This window comes from Hippopotamus amphibius, chromosome 14 (assembly GCF_030028045.1).
Source record: "Hippopotamus amphibius kiboko isolate mHipAmp2 chromosome 14, mHipAmp2.hap2, whole genome shotgun sequence".
Classification (NCBI taxonomy): Eukaryota; Metazoa; Chordata; class Mammalia; order Artiodactyla; family Hippopotamidae; genus Hippopotamus; species Hippopotamus amphibius.
The window spans coordinates 36,182,156-36,208,372 of record NC_080199.1 but is presented as its reverse complement, the minus strand read 5'-3'; the positions used below and the strand labels follow the sequence as shown (position 1 = coordinate 36,208,372).

Sequence of the window (26,217 nt, the reverse complement as noted above, 5' to 3'; positions counted from 1 at the left end):
ATGACTCATTATGCACAGGCATACGTCTATCCTCCAAATGTGCTTCTTTTAATTAAGGGACTGGGAAGCTTTTAGAGTGTGGGTCTGTTGGTCTAAATCATGCGAGAATAATCCTTTCCTTGGGGAGCCCTGAGCTGTGTTGCCTATAGTGTCACTTGTGGTTTTCTCCAGTAAATCTCATGTCCTTTTTTCTAGTTTCTAATTGGGATTGGTTTGATGTTTCTGGTATTTAAAACTTAAACAATCCTAAATTTTAAGCTACACTGACTTTCCAGGAGGGCATATCTGAGCCAGGATTTCCACAAGTGCAATTCCATCCAGGAGTTTGGAGAGAAATCAAACTTGGGTGTGCTATCTCAAGCCTCAAGTGTGTCCTAGAGACTGAATTCCTTGGCACTCCTCCTTCTTTGATTTTTTTTCTTCTTCTATTTCTTCCACGGTCCTCTTTCTTCTCTTTCAAACAGCTGCCATGGTGGCTTTTCAATGAATTTAAACTTCAAGAAATAAAGGCACTTTGTAGTTTCTAGGGCTAATGTCCTGTCAGTGAATTGAGACCAGGTCACCTCTGCTTTCAAACCTGTCTAGTTTTCCGTGGTAAAGGTATTCTGTGTTGAATAAAGTTTCCCACTGCAGGATATCTAAGAACCATTGGATCTTAGGAGTCCTGGGCTTGTGAAAAATGAAGCGATTGATCATAGGAACTGGCCAGGAAGAAAGATAGCAAAAGTCTTAAATTATGTATTTGTTCATGAAAAGGCTCAAGGGCTCTCAGCCATGTTCGGCCCTTTAATTCCACACATACGCCTTTCATTGAAGCTAACAGCTACCATGGTATCTTGACTGAAGTCTTTGGAGAACGCACAGAATGTGTTGATAGTTCATATTATATCACACTGTAACTTATGTGCTTGCCAGGGAAGCATACTTCTCTCTTTAGAAAAAAAAATTAATATTTGCTTGATTCCCTGATAAAAGGAATACTACAAAAGAATATTGCAAAACCTTGAAGGTTTGGCAGGGTTTCCCATGTGGGTGGAAAAATGTTGTTCTGAAGCCAAAGTAGAATTGCTCATGAAAATATAACATAAAAAATACGTTTAAAAAAAGAACCTCAATCATGGGAAAAAATACATGTATAAATGTACAAAACAACCAAGCTTATGGACTTTACTAGCACATAGTATATAAACATGATGATATAATCATGATGTTATGAAAATGGCAACTCTGGTATTAGAGATAATTGGAATCTCTTTCTTATGCCGATTTGAACTCTTATCAGATTCCCACTGTGCTTGGATCTATGTCTATTGGGTGTTGATATATATATATATCTTGCTCCTACTCCCAATCCACCTATACCTTTGTTCTAGAGTGTAGCGCTCTTGCATCTCAAAAAGGAAAGCTACTTAAAACTGGAAGACCTGTTTGGCTTGTCTTTATTCTTAGTTGAGCTTATAAAAAATTTAAGCATTGGGATGTCCCAAGTCTAGAGGTAAAATCTCTCCCCTTATTCCAGCTTCACTCTTTGAACTCTCACTGATTTCCTTACGTCCCCCTTTTACCCAACCATAACCTCTGATACAAGTTTCAGCATAGAAATGCTTTTCCCCTATGCCCCATGATAAATATGTGGAACAAGGTTGGGGGGGAACAGGGCTGTAAAAGACTAGTTGGCTGGACAAAAGACTTAGTGTTTTCAATTAATGATTTATTTCATTTTATTATTATTGTTTTTTTGTTGAGGGGAGCATATATTGAAGTATTTTTCCTAGGCATAGATACGATCAATCTTCTTCCCATAGAACACAGCAGAGGTAAGGGATGTGGCTTCAAAAATTCCCTATGAAGGAAAGATGGATAATGTAAATTGCCATTTTTATCCCATCTGATAGATCCTGGGCCTGTGTCTTAATGGTGTTTCTTTGTTAGATGGCAGATAGTCAATTTCCCCTAAATTAGAGAAGCTCTTTCTTGCTATATAAGGAATGGAAAGAGAAGACTTCACAGAGCAGGTTGGGGAAGGTTCCAAACAAAGGGCATACTATAGCTTAGCAGAAGGAGTGGGAGGAACAGGTGATTAACCTTCCTGAGAAGTAGTTAATGAGTAATCAATGAAGCATTTCTTCAGTCCTTCCTAGATTCCCCAAAGTAAAGTAGCCAGCCTGAGAATCAACAACATCTCTGACATGATATTTAGCCTTAAAGGAATTTAGGCTCTCATTAGGCAATATGTGTTTTACCTATGAAATGAACACACTACATTCTTTAGAACTCTGAATGCATAAAGTTCAGAGAAGAGAGATGTGAGTGATGCATAGAGAAGCTAGGATAAGATGAAGGAAGCTTAAAGACAGTTGTTGGAGCATCTAGGTGGACACTGAGACTACTGGCCTGAGAAATGAGTGGCTGCACTGGAGATTTGTTGAGGAGACATGCATGATGTGTAGTGCACATTAGTTTGGGGCCCTGATCATTGAAAGCAGATGAGTTTATCCTTGATGCAAAGGGAAACCATAGTGGATTCCTAATGAAAGTGGTGTTCCAGGAAGATGAAACTGTTAGCAGGGGATCAGAATAGAATGGAATAGGCAGATACTGGAGGCTGATGACTTGCAAGAAGTCCATTTTAAAAAAAATTAACTTATTGAGGTGAAATTCACATCGCATATTAACCATTTTAAAATCAACAATTCAGTGGCATTTAGTGCATTCACAATGTTGTACAACCATCACCTCTATCTAGCTCCAAAACATTTCTTTTTTTTCTGTTTTCTTTTTGGCCACTCCTTGTGGCTTGCGGGAATCTAGTTCCCCAATCAGAGATCAAACCCCCTCCCTCGGCAGTGAAAGCACAGAGTCCTAACCACTGGGCCGCCAGGAAATTCCTAAAATATTTCCCTTATTTGAAAGAGAAACTCCTTACCTATTAAAAGAAATTTCTCCCCCTTTTCCAGCCTCTGGCAACCACCAGTCTGCATTTTGTCTCTACAGATTTATTAATTCTGGGTATTTCATAAAATAGGGCCATGTAATTTGTAAAATTTTGTGCCTGGCTTCTTTCATTTAGCATAACGTTTTCAAGGGGCATCCACCTCGTTTCATGTGTCAGTACTTTATTCCTTTTCATGGCTAAGTAATATTCTGGAAGTGTATTTCTGACTCATGTGGAGGAAAGTGGCTGACAGGACTAATCTAAAATATGTTTTGAAGCAGGGAATGACTGTTAAACTCTATTTAATTCCATTTTGTTTACATTAAAGAAGAATCTAAGATGGTTATTCTGAGTGAATGGAGATATTACCTCACTGATAGAAATAGAATAGTTGAAGGAAGATTAATTTTAGGTAATAAGACCTGAAATTTAGAATGATTGAAATTAGTAAGTAGAGATATCCCACGGAGATCTGAAAATTCAGGAAAGAATCAAGAGTTGAAGTCTAGACTAAAACATTTGATAATTATTCCTTAAGTTTAAACTGATAGTAGTAAGTTAGAAAATAGCCCGGAGTAGGATGGAACACTCCACAGAATGTCAAAGGTAAATTTTACTTCAGCAAAGTGTTTTGCTCTGCCTATTAAGGGACAAAGTTGTAAGCTGCAGAAAGAGGTTTTACGGACACCAGGAGACATGGTGAAGAAGTATTGCCTGGGCTTATACCAGCTGGTGTGACAGTGGACATACCGGATGATGAGCAGCTCAACAGAGCTGCAGTGCTGTTAGCAGCCAAATCCAGAGATCAGAAAAATGGGGAAAGTGGTGGAAATTCCGTACGATCTTGCATCAGATAGACTAGGGTTCAAATTGGCAAATCATTTAACTTTTCTGAGCTGATTAAATGAGATAACATTTGTGAAGGTAAAAGGTACATACTACTCAGGCATGGAATTACATTTATATAATGTATGTAATATGTATATGTGTAATGTATGTATATGCATGTACACATATATGTAATGTATGTACACATGTGTAATGTACGGCCATACATGTACATACATGTAACACACACATATATGTACACATATGTATGTATTTAGAGGGGTGGGGCAGACAGAAAAGGATGCTGAAAACTGTATGTAGGGCTCATGCTTTGGGAAAGGTGAATTTTTTCTTTTTTTCGGTAGTGCCGCATGGCTTTTGGGATTTTAGTTCCCCAACCAGGGATTGAACCCAGACCCTCTGCAATGAAAGCACGGAGTCCTAACCGCTGGACCACTGGGGAATTTCCTGGAAAAGGTGAATTTTTGAAAAGAAAAGTGAACGTGAAGACAGATTTATTTGTTTATTCATTCTTACTCATTTATTTATTTTACTTTGTCTAGTTCCTAACAGAATGTATGAGGATGGTTTGCAAAGATGCATATCATAAAAGAGCACTTTCCAAGGATAGTTTATGAAGGCACCTATAGTATAAGGTCAAAGTAAGTAAAAATTAGGTTTAAGAAAAATGAGATGAAGGGGAAAATAAGACAATAGATCAGAGAAGCAGCCTCAGGTGGGTTTAGAACAGAAATCTATTGCCGTGAATTTTATACTTTTGCTCAAGACAGGCTATAAGTTCAGCTTGAAATTTTAGATATCGTTGTTTCATTTCATATAGAGGCATTTAAGAGGAACTATCCTGCCGGTCAAAGGCTGAGAGAGGGAAGCGGGTGAGGAGGCTGACATGGTAGTTAACTGCAGATATTAAATGGTTTTCTTCTGATGGCTATTCCACTTTATTGCTGCAAGCACATCCTGCTATCCATCTGTTAGCAGCTTGTGTAAAACTTGGCTTAATTTGTTTTTCAGGGGAGAGTTTAAATAGTACTGTAAAGATTTTGTGAACCTTTCATGGCCGTTCCTCTATTACTTTGCACCTCACCAAGTGACTTTTTTTGGAAACCCACATGTTGAAGCCATCTGAAGGGATATGGGGGAAAAGGTAAGCATCCTTGGTGGTGAAAGACAGCAGCAATTGGGTTGTTCGTTCCCAGGATGGACTGGTTTACAGAGAGAAGCTGAGCAGGGGTCAGAAAGAGGAGATTGGACATCTTAACACCTTCTGGATTGGATCTTCGGTTTGGCATCAGTATTTTGTTTGAACTAAATTGCCAGAATATTAGACACATCCATATTTAAACATAAACATGCTTCAATAATACATTTCTAAGCCAAGTGTACATAATGTTTTGATTATCTGATCTTGTCAGTCACCCACATGTTAGTTCTACTCCTGTTAGCAATAAATGAGAGTCGGCGTTAACTGGAAAAATCGAACGCTCTATGTCTGTGCAGCTTTAAACACTTTGAAGTATTTCAGGGTACCTGCTATGGTCTGAATGTGTCTGCCCCAAATTCACGTATTGAAATCTAGCCCCTAAGGTGATGGTACACGGAGGTGGGGCCTTTGGGAAATGATTAGGTCATGAGGACAGAGTCCTTACCAATGGGATTAGTATCCTTATAAAAGAGGCCTGAGAGAGCTCTCTTGCCCCTTCCTTCTCATGGGAGGGATACAACGAGAAGTCTGTGACCTGGAAGAAGGCCCTCACAGGACCGTGCTAGTACCCAGATCCTGGGCTTCCAGTCTCCCAAACTGTGAGAAAGAGATTTCTGTTGTTTTTCAGCCACTCAAGCTGGTATTTTGTTCTAGTAGCTCGAACAGACTAAATACCCATACTCCACATTTGTGATTCTCACAAAAACACTCTGAATAAGGCAGAGCTGATGTTACCATCGTTCTCATTTCATGAATGAAGAAATATCTTCAGAGTGTTTAATTTCATCCTAAGCTCATATTTCTGGGAAGTGGCAAAGGTAGAATGAAATCTTTGCACTCTGCTTTTTCCACGAGAAATAGGGAAAGCTACAGGATCCTGGAACAGGAAAAAAAAAATGATGTTAGTTTAAAAATTGGGGAAATCTGAATAAAGTCTGTAGTTTAGTTAATGGTGATATATCTATCTTGGTTCTTAGTTTTGACAATCTAGAATTGTTAAATGAATCTAGAAATAATGGTCACAAATCTAGAAACAGAGAGGGACAATCTGAACAATGACTATTGTAGGAATACCTGGGTTCTACAAGAGACATAAATGAGAACTTAAGGAAAAGATATCGAATAAGTGGTCCAAGACGTATGGGAAAAAAATAGAAAGACTGTCTTCTAAAAACATAGGGTCAGAAAGAAATGAAGAGAAGACAATAGCGTCAGATAGGACATCCCACTGCCTGCATGTCTACCACTGTAGTCATTCCTTATTCACCAGACCTGCTGTTCCTTTGGAGTTCCCTCGCTCTATGAATGGCATTACCACTACATGTTGCTAGGCCAGAAACTGGAGACTCTCCTCTCTTCCTGAGCCCCCTTTCCAAGCAGTCACCATGGCCTCTGGACTCCATTTACTGAGTATCTCTTCCATCTTTTCACTGCCAAGTTCAAGCCTCCAGCATCTCTCTCATCTAAACTATTTCTTGCAATAGTCTCTCTGTCTTTAAAAATAAATTTATTTATTTATTTATTTATTGGCTGCGTTAGGTCTTCGTTGACGCACGCGGGCTTTCTTTAGTTGCGGTGAGCAGGGGGCTACTCTTTATTGTAGTGCGCAAGCTTCTCATTGCAGCGGCTTCTCTTGTAGAGCACGGGTTCTAGGCACAAGGGCTTCAGTAGTTGTGGCACGTGGGCTCAGTAGTTATGGTGCAAGGGCTTAGTTGCTCTGCGGTATGTGGGATCTTCCTGTCCCAGGGCTCGAACCCGTGTCCCCTGCATTGGCAGGCGGATTCTTAACCACTGCACCACCTGGGAAGTCCCAATAGTCTCTTATCTAGTTCCCTTCTTCCCATCTTCTTCTCCTCCCTCCTATTTTCTAAGATCATTGTTTAAATTTTCCTTTTTTAATTTTGGCATTTTTAAAGATAGAGAAAAATCCAAGAGAAGAGGATGACCACCACCTATATTTGATCACTCAGAATTAATCACTGCTGACATATTATTTATTTGCTGCCAGTTTTTCTTTTGAAAGAAAAATCACTCTTTTGTTTTTCAAAAATAAAAAGACCTGCATGCTGTATAAAGGATTGAAACAAGATGAAAGAATTACAGAGATGAAAGTTCAGAAATCATCTCAAGTCTCATGTTGCAGAAAACATCATCACTAAATTAGAAACCAACATTCTAGTTCTCTCTCAATGCCCAGAATGAGCTTTCTAAATGAAAACGGAATCTGTCTCATTCCCAGTCTTAAAATCTTGTAACGTTCCAGTCTAATCATGAGAACAACTTTGGGCAAACCACATTGAAAGACAGTCTACAAAACATCAGACCAGTACTCCTCAAAACCGTCGAGGTCATGAAACACAAGAAAAGATTGGGAAAGTGCCTCTGCCGAGAGGTGCCTGAGGAGCTGGGATTATGAAGATATAATGTGCTCTCCTGGGTGGGATGGTGGAACAGGAAAAGGACATTAATGCAAAAACAGGTGAAACCTGAATAAAGTCTGCAGTTTAGTGGGTGGTCAAGTGTAAATTTCTTAGTTTTGACAAATGTACCATGATTGTGTAAGATGTTAACATTACGGGAAACTGGGTGAGCAGAATACAAGGACTCTCTATACTATTTTTGTAACTTTTCGGTAAGTCTAAAACTATTCCAAAATTTTTAAACATTGTATAAAAAAGCAAGTTACACAGAAAGGAAACCTTTAGTGGCATCTCTCAGCTTTCAGGAGGAACTTTACACTCTTTCGCTAAACAGATAGGGCTTTCGTGGATTGGAACCTGCTTTCTCTCTGTTCCCATCTCCTGTAATCCCGTTACACACCCTTCATAATCCTGCGTTTACACAGTCCTCTCATTACACAGCCGTCACTGGTGTCATATGGAACCATGTGATTGTGACATGCTGTCCTTAAAAACCTGCTTCTGTTCGTGTGTTTCCTTTTTCAGGGTCACCTCCTAATTTTTTTTGCTTCCTATATGTTGTTTCAAATTAATCTGCTCCCTTCCTATGCCATCATGCTGGTAGAAGCCACCATCTCATCTTATTGGAATTACTAAAATAGCTTTCCAGCTATAGTTGACCCTTGAACAGCATGCATTCGAACTGCATGGATCCATTTATATGCAGATGTTTTTCAAAATGGTAAAGCATTTACTATTTGTAGTAAATACGATAATAGTATTTACTATAGTAAATACTACAGTACTATAGGATCCAAGGTTGGTTAAATCTAAGGAGTCAGAACTGCAGATACAGAGTAACTGCGTTTGTGGAGGGCTGACTATAAGTTATACTCGAATTTTCAACTGTGCAGAGGGTCAGCACCCTTAAGCCCTGTGTTGTTGAAAAGTCACCTGTAGTTTTCTTGTACCCAGGATTGTCTCCATCCAAAGGCAACAGCTGTCTATTCAACAGCTATAATAATCTCTTAAAAGTACAAATTTAATTCTGTTTTTCTTTTTTTTTTTAATTTATTTATTTATTGGCTGCATTGGGTCTTCCTTGCTGTGCACGGGCTTTCTCTAGTTGCAGTGAGCAGGGGCTACTCTTCGTTGGGGTACATGGGCTTCTCACTGAGGTGGCTTCTCTTATGGTGGAGCATGGGCTCTAGGAGCAAGGGCTTCAGTAGTTGTGGCACGTGGGCTTAGCAGTTATGGCTCGTGGGCTCTAAAGTGCAGGCTCAATAGTTGTGGCACATGGGCTTAGTTGCTCCGCGGCATGTGGGATCTTTCTGTACCAGGGACTGAACGCATATCCGCTGCATTGGCAAGCGGACTCTTAACCACTGCACCACCAGGGAAGCCCAGTTCTGTTTCTCTTAAAACTTTTCTTTGGGCTTTCTTTGTTCTTAAGAGTTCAGTGTTGCACTTCTATAATAGACTCGGTGGTGGGCGCAGTGGTCAGAGAAGGAGTTAACCCCTGCAGAGCTGTACTTTCCTTGGCACACATTTGCCCCTTCTCCTTATCTGGCTAAACCCTACTAATTATTTAATAAAAACTTTCCCTGATCTATGCACCCCCTCCCTGTCACCTCGAGCACACACCCCTGGTTACTGTCTGGTATGAGAAGAGAGGCTACTATCTTGTCATGGTTAAGAGCTAGTCAGCCTGAATTGGAAGTGGCTCTATTCTTTGACAGGTATGTGGTCGCAAGCAAGCAACTTGGCCTCTCTGAGCCTGTTTCCTCATCTTTGTTCTGAGAATTAAGTAGTTATAATAAGTAAAGTGCTTAGAACATCACCTGGCACAGAAGGGGTTTCAGAAATAGCTGTTGCTATGCTACAATCTGTTCTTTGCCCTTGCAGTCCTGGACACCAGTATCATTAATGCATTATATTGGCACTACTGGGTTTCTAGCGTCTAACACAAATATTTGTTGAGTAACTGTTGTTTCCTTTGTTTGGAATGCACTCTCACTCTTTCTCCTCCCCCCAAGTCCATGGAGTCAATCAGTGCATGCCCCTCTTCCCACTCCAGCTTGGCTCCAGTGCCCCCCAGAGCCTCCCTGCTCGTGATACCTTTCCCTTAAATAGAGATTCCTCCTCTCTTTCCTAAAGCTCCTGTTGTTCCCACTTTGTTAGAACTGCCAGTCTCTCATGAGACTATCAGCCCTGTGAACACTATAAACTCAGAAGAAAAGTTCCCAAAGCTGTCAAATAGATGAATAAATAAATAATTGGATCAGTGTCCCTAGGATCACTGCACTGTTGTGAGGATTAAATGGCAGGATCTTAGTAATCTTCCTCCCTAAAAAGTCAACCTGAAGTGTCTCAAGAATAGTGAAAGAGTCAAGAGTCTCTGATATAATGCTGGTAGTTAGTAAAGTCTTGGAACTCAGTGATATCCGGGCTTTGGGGCAAAGGAAAACAGAAAGGTGTTTGACAACTTTTAGGTGAAACGTGGAGAGCTGATAAGGTGGGGGAAATTTAAGAGACTTGTACTCACATTGTGTGTATACATGTAAAATTGTCCCCCAAACAGGTAGAGTAAATTTCTCAAAGACCTTCTCTTTTTAAATATCTCAAGACATCTTGTATGTTGTTTGTACACAATAAATGCTTAGCAAAAGCCTAGTGGATGACACAAACTCACATCATAGAACATTAGAGAGAAGTAGAAGAGGCATCTGGTCCACCTTTATGATGAACAAAACAACAGTTCTTAGAAGCTTCAAAATGAAAGACAAAAATTTGCATGTTTTAGGGATATTATTAAAAAACTAATTAGGACTTCTCTAGACCATGAGTCTAGTTCATTTTCTAATCTCAGTCAGAACTTCAATGATAGAGAACAGCTCAGTTTTTGGGTTTTCTTTATAAATGGAGGATGGTATTTTTATATTCCAAGGACCTCATCCTTTGAATTTCTGAATTGCTCTGAAATAACCAGCTAGTCTTAGAGCACAACGGGAATTTCAGCTCACATCTTTCCCAGCTGTGGCAAAATCTCAGCATCCTATGGGGAAGTCTTTAAACACAGGATAGTTTTGGAATATTTGGGATTTCTCCAGAGTGATCCTTCCTGCCTACGAGGCAGTTTTGGGGTGACTTGTGATTTACTTCCACTTTTGTTTTCACTCAAGAGTAGAGAGTAAGATTCAAGGCATATGACCATGTGAGGGCTAACCAGTTTAGAACCTTTTTAATTTGGTGGCTACTTCTAGTGCAGAATTTAGAAAGAAACAAACCAACCAACCACATTTTTGACTCTGGTAGACCAAAGGAAGATGAAAAGAATAACTAGATTATTTATTTATTAGTAATATGAATTTGTGTTTTGTAGCTAAGTTACTTGTAAGTAAAACTTTTTTGAAGAAATTAGAAAAATTAAATATTAAAAAAATATTTAAAAAAGTACAGATATTCAGTACTGAAACTCTTCTTTAGAAAGGAGCAAACAGTTGGGGCTTCCTTGGTGGGCCAGTGGTAAAGAACTTGCCTTCCAATGCAGGGGACAAGGGTTTGATCCCTGGTCAGGGAACTAAGATCCCACATGCTACGGGGTAACTAAGCCCGCATGCCACAACTGCTGAGCTTGTGTGTCTCAACTAGAGAGCTGCATGATGCAAACTACAGAGCCCACGTCCTCTGGAACCTGCTCACCACAACTAGAGAGAAGCCTGAGCACCACAACGAAGATCCTGTGTGTCTCAACTAAGACCCGAGGCAGCCAATAAATAAACAAATAGATAAATAAATAAATAAATAAATAAATAATAATAATAAATATTAAAAAAAAAGGAAAGGAGCAAACAGTTGATTGGCGTTTGGGTTAACTTCAAATTTGCAGTGTGAACAACGTTTCTATCACAAATTCCAGCTCTAAATGGTGTTGCTCCTCCATTTGTGTTCTGAACACATGGTCCAAAGGAAATGCACTAGGGGAAGAAGAGCTAAGGTGGTGTGACTGTTGTTTTGGCCCCAGCAGGCAACCTCAGCCAAGTTATAGAGAACTTTCTTCCAAAGTGAGATCAAGCTAGTCACAAAAAGATTCTATTACTCTGAGATTTAAAAACACTGTTCATGAAAAGAGACGGAGAAACTGAAATCCAAGAGTGCCAGCTCTCCCAGCAGGGCAAGCAGGAGGCCATATTGAAGCTTAATTTTCTTCTGAATACTTTAAATGAGAATCCGGATTGACCTGAGAGGTTTAAACCTGATGGACAAGGCCGTTGAGGTGATCTCCTCAGCCGCAGAAACAAGAAGAGTTAATTGGGCAATATAATGGAGTCCATTTTGTTAATTCTTCAAGCAGTTCAGTTTCTTTTCTTTTTTAGTCAGTTTGGGGGGTAATTACAAAAGCAAGAAAAATCAGATTTACGGCTACAGGTCCTTCCAAGTGTACTGTTAAGTGTTGACTGGGCAGCTTAATGAAGCCTGAGATTTAGAGCTGCAGTAGACTTGAAAAATGCCTAAATTTTCTTACAGATTTCTCGTAAAAAAATGTTTACGAGTTAAGTTTTGCACAGGATTTAATAAGTAGGTGCTATCCCTGAGCATGACCAGAAATCATGTTGAAAATTCTCAATTGTCACTGTGGAATTTTGGACACAAGATAAAATAGAAAGTTGATATATCTTTCATTTTGATAGATGGAGCCCTATTTCATTCATTGTAGGTATTAATAGGAGGTTTTATAAAAAGAAGGTAGTGGGGAAAATTACAAATCTAGAAAAAGCTACAAAAAAGCTCCACATTATTAGACTTCATGTACCAAAGAAAAATGAAAATAACTATATTACTAATCTGGTAGCTATTGAAATTCAAAACCTACATCCCTCTTGACCCTACAGAAATATTTGCACAAATACACAAGGGCATGAGAACCAAGTTGTTTGCTTCTGTGTGGTTTATAATAACACAAAATGGCAACCCCCCCCCCACCCCCTGCCAATCTGTCCATCAGTAGGGAATTAATAAGCTACATTATTTCTATCCATACAATTAAATAGCTAGATCCTTAGCATAGACATAGAAAGTGCCTATCATGTAATCATTGGTTCATTCAAAATATTTTCTTGAGTGTTAATTGAATAGTAGTGAAGATGTTGGGGATAAAGGGGATGTGAGGAATCAGGAGAGTCAAAGCAACAGTTATCGAGCTAATGTGTGGATAGAGAAAAGAGAAAATAAACAAGAAGTCAGATTATTTCAAATAGTTAAGCCACCAAGAAATCCAATCAGGTGATATGATTATAGGGAGTGATTGGAGAGGCTATTTTAATCAAGGAAGGTCCAGAAAGTGGAATGGGACCTGGCCCTGGAGACAGATGGTCTAGGCAAACAGAAGAGCATATGCAAAGGCTCTCAGGTGGAATGACCTTGGTGTCTCTTGAACAGAGAGGGCCCGTGAGGCTGGCACCACCTGCACTCAGAGAGGTCTTTGGGGGATGGATCGCAGAGCGCTTTGCAGGCCACAGTGAGGAGTTTAAATTATTCCTGAATGCACTGAGAAGAAAGCCAGTGAAGGGTTCCAAGCAGGGAAGTGAAATGAACTGATAAATGATATAAAAAGATCACCCTGGGAAGAATGGAGGTGGGGAGAAGCATCTAGTCAGAACCACAAGAGTCTAAGTAAAAGATAATGATTTTGCCATAATTCGGGCCGTGAAGATGGCCAAAAGTGAATGCATTTGAGTTCTCTTTTGGAGGATGGCCTTGTTGAGACCGCAGGCTGTATAAATCATTGCTTCAAGCCTCTTGACTTGGAACTAGATCTGGGTTCTTACAAGGGATGTCCCTAAAGTCTCGTTTTCCTCTTCCAAATATGGGATGAATGAATGAATGAATGGTCCCAGATCTGTGGTATCTCTTTTAGGGAGGCATTGCTAAGATTAAATAAGATAAAAGGGAGATCAACTCGATGATGGGTGATGCCTTAGAGGGCCGGGATGGGGATGGTGGAGGGGAGTCACGGAAGGGAGGGATATGGGGATATGTGTATAAATACAGCTGACTGACTTTGGTGTACCTCAAAAATTGGTACAAGAGTATAAAGCAATTATATTCCAATAAAGAGCTTAAAAAAAAAAAAAAAACAACTCTTAAAAGCATTTGGTAAACTGTCAAAATGTTATATAAGTATCACGTATTAGCATTATTGATTCAGAGAGATTCCAGATGGAAAGCACCATCACAGCTGGACTCCCAGCTGCCTTCTTCCTGGATGTCACGGGGTAACAGTGAGCACTTCAGCAAAATCTTCTAGAATGTATTTTCCCTGCATAGAGTGGATAAACTGCATCTCCTAACCTCAATCTAGGCACAGCAGTGAGATGAAGCGGAGGGAGAACAAATTAATTAGTAATTACAAAATAATTGGCTGCTATATAAGTGATAAAAATAATAAGATATTTTCCAAAGCATTCTGGCATGCTGGAGCAATTTCATTAAGCCAAGTTTCTCCCAGGGCTTAAATTCTTCCTCCTTGTGGAGTAGTCCCTGTGGGGGCTACTCTTTCTGTCAGGTATCAGGGGAGGCCCAGATTTTTAGTAACTTCTAAGTTTCTTAACTGATATACAGAAAATGGCTAGAACCTTCAAGAAATGTCTTTCATTCCCTTCACACTTTAAGAACTGCAACTTCAGGGAAGGAAGGAGAGATTCAGTCTCAGGTAAAATTTCTCGTGATCATAAATCTATGGTATGAAATATGGGCGTGAATGGAGACATTTTGTCAATTCACTTAGTATATTTTTTTGACTACCTTCAGGCAGTAGGTACTGAAGGACATTCAATTCATGTTTTACAACCAGTATAGAGAGTGTTTGAAAGCATTTTCTCCCTGCCTCTTTATTTTGGAGAGGAGAGCAGCTCCAGGTTACCTGCAAAAGGTAACTTTTATATAAAAGGCCAGATAGAGAGAAGGGGAAGGAAGACCTGTAAGATCAATTATGATTTATTAATCACGAAGCCACACACTACAGTCGTTTCTTCTGTGAAAGTCTAATTGACGTCAGTGACTTTGAACATTCACGCTTGCTGCCTTTGAGTTCAATCTTATCTTGGTTTCATCATACCACCCACCACCTCCCTCTACCTTCAAACAATGGCCCCATCAAGCCAGTCCTGAGCATGCCCCAGGCTCACTTTCCTAGGGGAAAATTGAGCATTACCTCACTTCCTGAAAATGTGTCCAACAGCAACAAAACCCTTCTCTCTATGAAAAGCAGACAGCAATATTAATGTTTGCCAATTTGGTTGGTGATTTGTTCACTTCAAGAACCACAGAATGTTTGTAGTAGTTAAATGTGTGCCAGTGTAGCCTTTAGGAGGCTTTTTCTTTTTTTTCTTTTTTCTTTTGCTCTTGAACATACATTTTTTGCAAGTGAGAAACAGCAATCTTTCATTATAAAACAGATATGTGGTTTGCACAAAGTTAACATGATTTCTGTTCATGAGGCAAAATGAAAGTTGTGAGTGATGCAATATTTCAGCTCAAAGGTATTTTAAGGAACATTAATGTATCAAGTTAGAAGAATGTTCTTTGTAATCCAAAATATTGATTCATTTAAAAAAAAAAGGACTTCGTGGAATAGAATTGTTCATAAGTTATTATTGCTGTTCCCATAAAAATATTTTCTGTTTAAATTCATAACATGTTCTGAGGAGGAGAAATGTCTTTTCTATGTCCCATTTAACAATACAATAACTTTGTTTTCAGAATCTCATTTTATTCCAGCTGCAAGATATATGATCTTGTTATACAAAACAACCACTTCATCTCCACAGAAACTTATTATTGGAATTTATGATTATAATGTTCTACAGAGGGTGTAAGGCATAACCTTTACCGAGTTTAAACTACATGCTGTGTAGCTGAAACCTCATCTTCGGGAGGATTAGATAGAAATTACTTCAATAAAGTTCTAAACACAATTTAATGTTATGACATTGACAGCTATTTGATAGAAATGCGATCATTTGTATTATTCTGAATGAGACTATTAAATAATGTTATTAATAATTATGATTCATCCTCATTGCATCTGTTTAATAAATAGGAAAAGATAGAATGTGGGATAAAATTGTGGGTGTGTGGAAAGTGTCACTGAAGTGCAAATGTTGAAGCTTGGATGTGTGACCTTGACAAGGTCATGTGACAGGTGGTTCCTTGGAGACATTCCCTAGACTGCTGATATTATCACACAAAAACATACCTGACCCAAGATCTTCCTGCCTCTAGGTCTTTGAGATATGCTTCTCTCTAAGATTCTTCTTCCTCCCTTTCCTCTGCCTTCCTCTGCCACAAAATTCTAGTCATAGTTCAGGTCTGGCCTTAGACAGACCTTGCTCTGAGGGCTGCTCTGAGTACCCTGTGTCATTGACCCCTGGTGCCCAGGTTGGACTCCCTGCTTTGAACTTGCATTTCACCCTGAGTTTTTCCATTTGTATTACCTCACATGAAATTTATTATTATTTATATTCTCCAGACAAGGACCAGGACCTGGCCATCAAGGCCAACATTCTATATTTAACTCCTAGCACAGAACCTGGAGTATAGTGTGTGCTCACTTTGTTTTAAGAATTGAAGGAACAGATCTTCATTCTGTGTAGAACTAATCATAGTTCCACCGTCACCAGGCCATTAGATATGAACTCAGCACTTACTTGTTCATTTAAAAGATAGATAGTTAGAGGGAGAAAGAAATACCCTTCTGTTTCCTAAATTATAAGCCCCTTAAACTTTTGTTTGGTGGATATACTAAAGACTTTAAGTAAGTTGTAGGTGACAACAAAATCTCTTAAAATGAAGATTTTTTTTTTTTTTTTTGGTCCCACTTAACTGGGAGGTTCAAAGAGTAAGCTTGGTTTTGGGAATGAATGGGTCTAGGAGTTCTTATCATGCAATTACAAAGCCATCTTTCTTCTCTTTTATCACTGCTTTCTCTGCATTGACTTATTCTTAAGCAGGATCTCCCTGCCTGGGGGCCAAGTTGGCCAAGGGCAGCTTACATTGTTTGTATAGGGAAACAACTTCAACAGCCACTAACAGGCCTGAAGGGCACCTTTTGGGTCACACATCCATCCCAAGGTCTGTTGTGAGCCACGGCCCGTGTGCCCGTGTGGAACTTTGGGTGTTTGAGGAGATGCTCACACAGTGTAGAAGAGGAAAGAGTCTCACAATAAAGAAGAGTTTGTTACCAGAAAGATGGGAGGAGCATTTAGTGGGCAGACAAAAACCTGTGCTACCATGGTTCTCTGGCAAATAAATATGGGGTATCTTGGAAACTCATTATCATTGGTTCAGATCAGGCATCTTGATTTTACTCGATTGGAATGGAGGCTGATGGGAGGGCACTTTAAGCATTTGCTTCCTTTCATGTATTGACTCATTACACAAAATATTTGTACCAAGGTCTAGGGATACAAGAATGAATGGGACAGACAATGGTCCTTGCCCTGATGGGACTTACATTCCAAGCAAAGAAGCAAATCTGATAAATAAAAATTGTAACAAAGGAAAGCAAACATGGAGGTCTCCACGGTTTAACTCTCACTTTCTTCATCTTTTCTCAGTGTCATCTAATGAGGTCCTACCCTGACTTTCTTTTAAACTTACAGACTACTCCATGCTGCCCTGTTTACTTCTCACTGCACTTCCTTATAGCTTCTCTGACCTTCCAACATAATCTCTGACCTTCTGACATACTCTATATTCACTTATGATTTACATATTAAGTTAGTATATTTTGTTATCAACTGCTATTCCCCTCCACTGGAGTCCCCCCCAAAGGCAGGGATTTTCTCTTCCCTATTTTGTTCACTGATGTATCTTCCAGTGCTTCATACATAGAAGATGCTTGATGAGTATTTCTTGAATGAGTGAATGAGACAGAGAATAGGGGAGATGATAAAGATGTACTTTAGGTACAGGGGACAGTGATGACTTTGAGAACATGAGATTTAAACTGAGATGTGAATAGTGAGGAACTAGCCTTGAGGACATAGGCGGGAATCAGTGCTTCTGTCAAAGAAAACAGCAGATAAAAAGGAAAGAACTTGGAGAGTTCAAGAAACTAAACACAGACTGTTGGGCTACAGTATGGTGAGCTGAGGGATGAATAGCACTGGTAAATTTGGGGAGATGTAGGGGCCAGACCATCTGAGTTCCTGTAGCCCATGGTAATGGTTTGGGTTTTTATTCTAGTGTGATGGAAAACCATTGAATGGTTTTATTTTTTATTTTATTTAATAAATTTATTTATTTACTTTATTTTTATTGGTTGCATTGGGTCTTCGTTGCTGCATGTGGGTTTTTTCTAGTTACAGAGAGCGGGGGTTACTCTTCATTCTGGTGCGCGGGCTTCTCATTGTGGTGGTTTCTGTTGTTGCAGAGCACGGGCTCTAGGCAGGAGGGCTTCAGTAGCTGCAGCACATGGGCTCAGTAGTTGTGGCACAGGGGCTTAGTTGCTCCACTGCATGCGGGGTCTTCCCGGACCAGGGAATGAACCTGTGTTCCCTGCATTGGCAGGTGGATTCTTAACCACTGTGCCCCCCGGGAAGTCCCCCCAAATGGTTTTAAAGTAAGAGAGCACATGATTTGAATTAGATTTTTATCTAGCATTTCTTGAATCTGTTCAGAATTATTTTCCTTGTCCAAGCAACTTTTACCTCTCCCTGAATTAAATGGGTTTTTCCCCATCTACCTGTGTCCCTCCCAATACTTTCCCCACACAGCAGCTCTAGTGCTCAGATCTGAAGTCATTCTTCTGCTGAACCTGGAATGGCTTCCCATTATCTCCAAGACAAAAACCCAGGTCTTCTTGAATCCTACAAGGCCCTGACCATCTGCCTCTCCTGATCTTCTTGCACCCAGCTTCCTCTCTCTTGCCCACTCCTTCACAGCCACATGGGACTTGATGTAATCTTGAGAACACATCAAGCTGCTCCTTCTTAGACCCTGTCCACAAGTCGCTGCCCTGCCCCCTGCATACCCGGTTACTGCCCCTGCATGCTTCTGGTTTGCCCCTCACTTCCTCAGGGAGCTATTCTTTGCTCACCCCCCAACCCGTTATTCTGGCTGCGTGCTCTCATTGCATCTTGTGCTTTTCTTCTATAATGTTTGATACATACGTGGATGATTATTTTTAAATGTATTTTTCTCTGAAGACTATAAGACCCATGAGGACTGGGTCTGTGTCTATCTTATTCGCTATCACAAAACTTGATTGTAGAGCTTAATACATATTTACTGACTGATGTAATGAATTAAATAGAATAGCTTAATCAAAACACAATTAGACTTGCCTTTAATTCATTATTCATTCATAGACCTTTTATAATCACATCACACCCATTCAATCTCATTCTCTCTGCTCTTTTCCTTTTACAACTTTATTTTCAGTTTATTGTACTTTTTCTTCTTTGGCCTCATCTAGCAGCCTTCCTCCATCCATTTTTCTTCCACAATGATAAAATAATGTCCTATGTTGGGGTTCTCAGGGCCACCTCTATCCACAAGAGGTGACAGGGCTGTCATTTCTGCTTTCTCTCTGCTTTGGGAGCAGGGTCATCCACTAGGTCTGGGCCATCTCTCTACGTACAACTGCATGGTGCTTATTTCAGAATAGACTGATGGCTTTTCAGCGGTAAGGAAAGTAACTTCCTCTGGAATTCTTTGCTGTTTTTTTTGTTTTTGTTACCTCTTATCTTTTTTTTTTCTGGTGAAGTATAATTGATGTACAATATTATATAACTTACAGGTATATAATATATTGACACAATTTTAAAGGTTATATTCCATTTACAGTTATTATAAAATATTGGGTGTATTCCTTGTGTTGCATGATATATCCCTGTAGTATATATATTTTTTTGTTCTTTTCCTGTAGTGTATTTTTAAAAATGTTTTTAATTTATTTGTTTTTAATTTTTTTAATTGAAATATAGTTGATTTACAATGTTTGGGGTGTACAGCAAAGTGATTTAGTTATATATTTACATGTGTGTATATATATGTATATGTATATATTCTTTTCCAGATTCTTTTCCATTATAGGTTATTACAAGACATTGAAAATAGTTCCCTGTACCATACAGTAGGTCCTTGTTGTTTATCTATTTTATATATAGTAGTGTGTATCTGTTAATCCCAAACTCCTAATATATCTCTTTCCCCTTGGAATTCTTGGTTTTTAATCAATATCTCCCCACCCCTGCAGTTAAGGGAGAAACTTGACAGTAGAAAGACACTGTGTGACCATAGGGCCACTCACTGGGATGGCTCAGGCAGAAGTGGGGTCTTTGAGAGGCTGTGAGACCCTCTTCAATAAAAAAACACCAGGCCAGGAAAGAGGTGACTGCAGTGTAGCGTGATAAGGCCAGGATTATATTTCTCAAGGAGAAAAGTTGCAGCCATTTTTAGCAGGAGTCAGTTTTCCTCCTGGAAACAAGCTTGGAAGTGGCTCTAGCTTTAGCGCAAAGCCCCCCACCCCCTGCCCCAGGAAACAGGTGTTGAACTCACCAGCCTCCTTCCCCTTTCGTGGGACCTTGACCTGCACTTTCCCTAAGAAGAGTCGGTAAGAGAAGCCCTCTGGCGCCCGGCTGAGGCGAAGGAATTGGTTAAAGGAAAAGGGACCAGGACTGGAGGAGTGACACGTCCTTCAGCAGGGTCTGGCGGGGGGTGGGCGGTGCTGGTGGAGCGGGCTGCAGGCAACACAGAGGTTGGATGAGGAGTCGGCCTTGTGTGGTTAGTTGACTTAGTTACGTGAGGCTCAGTCATCAGCTGGGAGACCTGGTGTCGCAGCCACCCCACCCAGCATGGGATGGGGCCCTGCAATATAGATGTACATGATTCTGCCTTTACCCACAGAGCGCAGTTAAACTTGAACCCGTGTGGCGCAAAGGGCCAGCCCTGGTTTTCAGTGAAGAGCTTTTTAATAAAGCCATAAATGGGGTGAATCAGAGCCTTCCTCAGCTTCTCTTTTCTTTTCTTTATGTAATTTTAATACCTCTTCTTTTTTTCTGAGCTAATGTCATCATTTGCATCTATTTGTCCGAATTAACCCAAACCTCTTAAAAGTATGGTTAGTTTTTGTTACTGTTAAATATTTCCTGTCAGGTTTCTGCAATGGATGCTTGCAAGTCACAAGCAACAGCAACAACATGGCAGACCGTGTGAGACATGGGAAGGCCTGTGGGTCGGGTTCCCTGGAGATCAGTGTGTCATTCTTCTGGGCTAGAGGCTCCATGCTCACACTGGAATTTTTGAATAGAAACATTGTCTGTGAGAACGTGGTTATAGAAAGAAACTCTTAAAATGATTACGTTTCAACTAAAATATTTTTACTGTATGATCTGAAGAACTAAAGAAAGGACAGCTAACTGAAGTTCACAGTTTAGAAGAAAAAAATAGGATAGAACTATGACCAGTAAAAGGCTCTAATCCACTTACTTATTTAAGTTGTTTTTTTACTTATTTACTTACTTATAGCCGTGTGGGGAGTAAACAATTATTTTAAGACATTTTCAATATAACTGACTTTCATTTACATGAAAATATTGCTTACTTTATTTCTATATTTGAGCACATGTTTGAAACTTGGTTTGTGGTAAAAAGGAGCACTTCCCCCTTGTGTTATTTGACATAGTGGTATTTGGACAAAAAAATGAAATTTTGTATTTTATTCCATTAGAGGACTAACAAAGTTGACTAACTCTCCTTATTTGGAGAACAGGAAGTGGTCTTGGATTGAGATCCAAAAAAATCAAATGTGTTTGATGCTACCAGTAGGGACCTGCCTTGATGTGGCTTCTTCAGATGTAACTGGAATTGAACATTGTGACATCCAAAAAGTGGTGGGAGAGTTTGAGGAACATTAGTCAGAACCTGTTACCTGAAATTGCAGCCTCTGAAGTCACCGTTCCCAGGGTAAATGTCTGACCTTACAGAATCTCTGCAGTTCTGATTATCTGAGGAAAATGGTTGTCTGAGAAGACCAGGCATTAATTAAAGTAGCATTTTGAGGATTCCTTCTCAGCCATTCACATTTCTTTATTTGGTCTCTGTAGCCACCTCAACTCATTTCTAGTCTTTCTACTTCTTCACTGAATAAAAGAAACACAATTTGTGGTTTCTTGATGCCTGAATCAAGATTATCTGATGTTCCTTAAGATATAAGTCCTAAACTTCACACTGACCAGTAGAATCCAAGTTTTGGAAGCTGTATTTTTACCAAGTTCCATTAGTGATTCTTTGGCATCCTAAAATTCAGGAGCCAATTTGGTCTCTAGTATAGGAACCAATAGCCACACACATAAGGAATGCTTTAGTTGATACTGGTGTTATTAGTTGAATTAGTTTTAATGAAAGCTAAAGCTGATTAAGACATTGTTACTGCCTGTTTTTGCTTATTTAAATAATTCATTTTTCCTTTTATTTTTTTAAATTGGAGTGTAATTGACTTATAATGTGTTGGTTTCAGGTGTACAGCAAAATGATTCAGTTATATATAAGTAAATATATTGTGTATATATATATGTATATATATGTGAGTGTATATATATGTGTATATATATTCTTTTTCAGATTCTTTTCCATTATAGGTTATTATAAGATAGTGAATGTGTTCCCTGTACTATACAGTAAGACCCAGTTTATCTATTTTACATATGGTAGTGTGTAACTGCTAATCCCAAGCTCCTGACTTATCCCCCCCTTTCCCCTTTGATAACCATGTTTGTTTTCTATGTCAGTGAGTTTGTTTCTCTTTTGTAAATAACTTCATTGGTATCATTTTTTTTTGATTCCACAAATAAGCGATATCATAGGATCTTTATCTTTCTCTGTCTGGCTTACTTCACTTAGCATGATAATCTCTAGTCCCAAATAATTCTTTATAAAGAACATGATACCTCAGAATAAAAGAGAAAAACATCATTTGTTTTAGCCTCCTCTGTTGTTGAACTTAGAATATTCTAGACCAGTGGTTCCCAAACTTGGCAGTGCATCAAAATCACCCGGAGATTCTGAAACTGTTAAAACCCAGATTGCTGGCCCTTATCCCCAGAGTTTCTGATTCTGTTGGTCTAAGATGGGCCCTAAGAGTTTTCATTTCTTACAAGTTTCCTTATGTGTTAGTCTGCTAGGGTTACTGTAGCAAAATGCCACAGACTGAGTGGCTTAAATAAACAAAAAATTTTTTTCTCATGGTTCTGGAAACTGGAATTCTAAGATCAAGGTGCTGTCAGGTTCGACTTCTCTGAGGCCTCTTGTTGGCTTGCAGACGGCTTCCCTCTTGCTGACTTTTCACATGGTCCTTCCTCTGCCCTCGTGCATCCTTGGTGTCTCTGTATTCAGATTCCCTTTTCCAATAAGGAATTTGTATTCAAATTTCCTTTTCTTATAAGGACACCAGTCAGATTGGATTAAGGCCCATCCTAATGGCCTCATTTTAAATTAATCATCTCTTTAAAGGATCTATCTCCAAAGAAAATCACATCCTGAGATACTGGGAGTTAGGGGTTCATTATACGAATTTTGGGAGACACAGTTCCGCCCACATATAATGCTGAGGCTATAGGTCCAGAGACCACACTTTGAGAACCGCTGTCTGAACTTGACTGGTAAGATAGGAAAATGACTTTCGATAAGACATTTCCCAACCAGGTAAGATAATTCCTGGGTTTCTACTCTTTCTACCAACTAACTTTCTCTCAATGATCTTTTCTTCTTCTCTGTTTTAATTATTACCCTTGGCAGAGAATTTTCCAGTTTGCAGTCTGTCTCTCTCTGTCCTCACTGACTTCAAGTCTGTGTCAGATACTATCACCCAGGCCATGCAGCCCAGCCCCAGGCACAGAAACTGTCTTTAACTGTACAGGCTAGTTGTGCTTTATCAACAGGATGTCGCAAAGGCAAAACTAGACTAAATTGGCTAGATCCAAGTTGGCCCGAAACGTAGGCTGAAGGTTACCACTCTTCTCATTATACACTCATTATGACATATTATCATGCTAAGATCTCCTTCCTTTGGGCACCATGACCCAATGGTGCAGAACATACAAGGACAGAAAGAAGGTGTGGACCTGATTCCTAGAATTTTCCACCTGTTTCTGAGAAATGAGATGTTGTCAGACTCCACCTCTGTCCCTCTCCTTGGGCTTTTCACTACAAAAGCTTTCCCTGATCTTTTCTTGGGGAGAAGATGCTTTTAGAGTATGAGCTCCCCTTTTCCGTTCTCTGCCATTGAATAAAAGCCTGTCTTGCTTGCATCAAACTCAGTTTCCTCACTGAGAGCATGAACCTGAGGCAGGAAAGAACTCCCTGACAGAGCTGGGGGGGTTTCGGTTCAGCTAGGACCCCAAGAGGGGGACCTCACATCTAATTCGGTATCTTGCCAGCAATGCACGTCGATGTACCCAGACCAGAGCTTATCTTCTCTGTTACAGCTCTGTTCTTCCTCCTGCTTTCTGTGTTTCTGTTCCTGGTATGACCACTTGACCACTTCCTTGACACTAAAATGGGACTCTGGCGTCATATCTAACATTTTCCTTTGCTCTGCTACCCGTGCCTCATCACCAAACAGAACAACTAACTTTGCGTTTCTTTGTCCCCAACTCTTCTTTTATTTCCCTTCCATCCAGCTTTATTTAGATTTCATTAATCCTTCCTTGAATACTGCAATAGCCTTCCAGCCTAAATCCCTTCTTTCAGCTTTTCTCTCCTTTAATTAATACTATCCACTGTTGCTAGATAAATCTTCCCACAACATAATTCTAATCAAAAACATTGAGTGTTTTCCCACCACCTGTTCAATAGGCAACATGCCTACCTAAATAAAATTCAGGGTTCTGTTACAAAAAGCAGGGCTGAGTAGGAAATTATCAGTCTCTGCCAATCTGCTTCACTGACTCCCCAAATATGCACACACACCTTTCCTCTCTTCCCCAATGGAGACACCCTAAAATGCAAAGCAGTTATAGCCTCCAGCTCAAGCTTCAAGATCTCTGCCTGTGTAGTCAGCTCTCTCAGATGCCAGAGGAGAGCAGCATGGTCTGGCAAAAAGTTACTGTCCATGCATCACGCCCAATTTTCAACAGTAGAGTAGAAGCAATGACTGCAGTATAACTTCCATGCAGAAAATAGGAAGATCAAAGACCCTGGGCCACAGCAATTTTTTAAAAAATAAATTTATCTATCTGGCTATTTATTTATTTATTTATTTATTTTATTGGCTGTGTTGGGTCTTCATTGCTGCCCACAGGCTTTCTCTAGTTGCAGCGAGTGGGGGCTACTCTTCCTTGTGGTGGCGCGGGCTTCTCATTGAAGCGGCCTCTCTTGTTGCAGAGCATTGGCTCTAGGTGCATGGGCTTCAGAAGTTGCGGCATATGGGCTCAATAGTTGTGGCTCACAGGCTCTAGAGCACAGGCTCAGTAGTTGTGGCGCATGGGCTTAATTGCTCCGCGGCATGTGGTATCTTTCTGTGGCAGGGATCGAACCCATGTTCCCTGTATTGGCAGGTTGATTCTTACCCACTGCGCCACCTAGGAAGTTCCCATAGCAATTTTTTAAAAAAATTTTACTTATTTGTTTAGGCTGTGCCAGGTCTTATTTGCAGCATGCGGGATCTTCACTGCAGTATGTAGGGTCTTTAGTTGTGGCATGCTTGCAGGATCTAGTTCCCTGACTAGAGATCACACCCGGACCCCCTGCATTGGGAGTGTGGAGTCTTACCCACTGGAGCACCTGAAATTTTTAAATCATGTTGGTGAGAGTAGGGAAGACTCTAGCCCAGGCTGTGGAGTGATCTCCATAGTCATTGTCCTCAATGCTCTGGGCTTTCTCTCTGGGATACTCTTCCTGGTCCACTCTTCTCTATGGTCTTTCCAAGGTGGGCATTAGAGAGTAGACTTTTCTTAAGGGCTGCATTCCTATACCACCTCTTTTGGGGGATAAGTTTGAGGACTCAGGGATTGTTTTAGAGACTGGAATTGTGATGCTGCTGGCTAGCCTAGGGTTTCATGGGCAACACAAATCCTACCAACCCAAGGGGGCTTCCAATTTACTTGCTGCTATTCCATTCTATGTGTGGGTAACCAGAATCGGATACCTCGTCTTGGTAAGGTTTTTGAGCCTAAAGACTCTGTTTTATTACATATAGCCCTCTGTGCTTTGCCAACTCCCCTCTCCCCAACTGAGACTACTTGAAAGAATAGGTGTGGGGGGTTTTGCTAATTAACTGCTTCCACATTTGACAGAAGACTCCTAAGGGAAGTACACTGTACCTGCAAAAGGCAAAAGGTCATGGGTTTATCTCCTCTGAAGGCTGCTTTTGCTCCTGCCTCTGGCCATGGCTTACAGTAGCTTCACTTTGAAGTACGAAGTAGTCAGCTTTTTCAGTCTGAAAAGGCTCCAAGCTAGACTTAGTCTACCGGCTATAGGGTCTTAACAAAGCCGTATTCCCTCCCACCCTGCTGGCAGATTGGCTAGCTCTAATCTGGGTTCATATCTTCTGTAGAATATTATTGACAGTGTCAAGAATTAGCCAACACACAATGACACTCTAAGAATTTCCTATTATTTTCATTAACGTCACAGCCCCTCCTTTGTACCTTCTCAGGTTCTGCTAGCTACTGTTTTATCAGGATTGCCAACTTTCCACTCTGCAATAGTTTTGTCATTGCTGATGCCTTCCAATCATGTCCTTTAAACTAATCCTACATTTAGGCTAATGCAGCAGTCCCCTTTCGATGTAAAAATCTATATTAGTGATAATTAAGTTTGCATGCATG

At 40.1% G+C, this 26,217-nt stretch overlaps 1 long non-coding RNA gene across 4 annotated transcripts in view; it reads left to right on the top strand.

The window, feature by feature from the left end:
- LOC130835799 (uncharacterized) overlaps positions 1–26,217 on the top strand; it is a 71,693-nt gene that overhangs the window by 20,248 nt on the left and 25,228 nt on the right. The window contains exon 4 of one of the 4 annotated variants that reach the window (XR_009049038.1): positions 4,796–5,243. The exons of the other annotated variants lie outside the window; for them this stretch is intronic. This is a non-coding gene — a long non-coding RNA (uncharacterized LOC130835799). Of the gene's footprint in view, positions 1–4,795; positions 5,244–26,217 lie in introns of those variants that run through there. 4 annotated transcript variants of the gene reach the window in all.